The following is a 506-nucleotide window of genomic DNA, read 5'->3' on the forward strand; positions in this document are numbered from 1 at the left end:
CAAAACACTTGTCAAAAGGTGACAATAATCTTGACTTTTATGATTGCATTGGGCAAATTTGCTGCAAAAGTCCTCTTTAAAGAACAAGCATGTCATTTTTGAAGATTAAGCTGTGGCTGACCCAACCCATTGTCTTTTAAATAGCCTTGTAAACATTTGAAAGCTGGACAACTAATAAGGAGGACCAAGAAGGGATACATTGAATGGTGGTGTGGGCAAAGAATATTGAAAATACCATGGACTGCCAGAAGAATAGGAGTTCTGGTGGTGTATTGATTAAAGCATTTGACTGCTAACCAGAAGGCTGACAGTGTAAAGCCATCAGTCACTCCTCAGAAGGAAGATTGGGCAATCTACTTCCATAGAGATACCACTCTGAAACCCAAGGAGGAGTCACTATGAGTTGAATCAACTTGATGGCAGTGAATTTGGTTTTTGGTTTTGGGCAGAAGAATAAGCAAATCTGTCTTGGAAGAAGTACACCCAGAATACTCCTTAGAAATGAG

This window comes from Orycteropus afer, unplaced genomic scaffold (assembly GCF_000298275.1).
Source record: "Orycteropus afer afer isolate SDZICR_OR568_19922 unplaced genomic scaffold, OryAfe1.0 scaffold01063, whole genome shotgun sequence".
Taxonomy (NCBI): Eukaryota; Metazoa; Chordata; class Mammalia; order Tubulidentata; family Orycteropodidae; genus Orycteropus; species Orycteropus afer.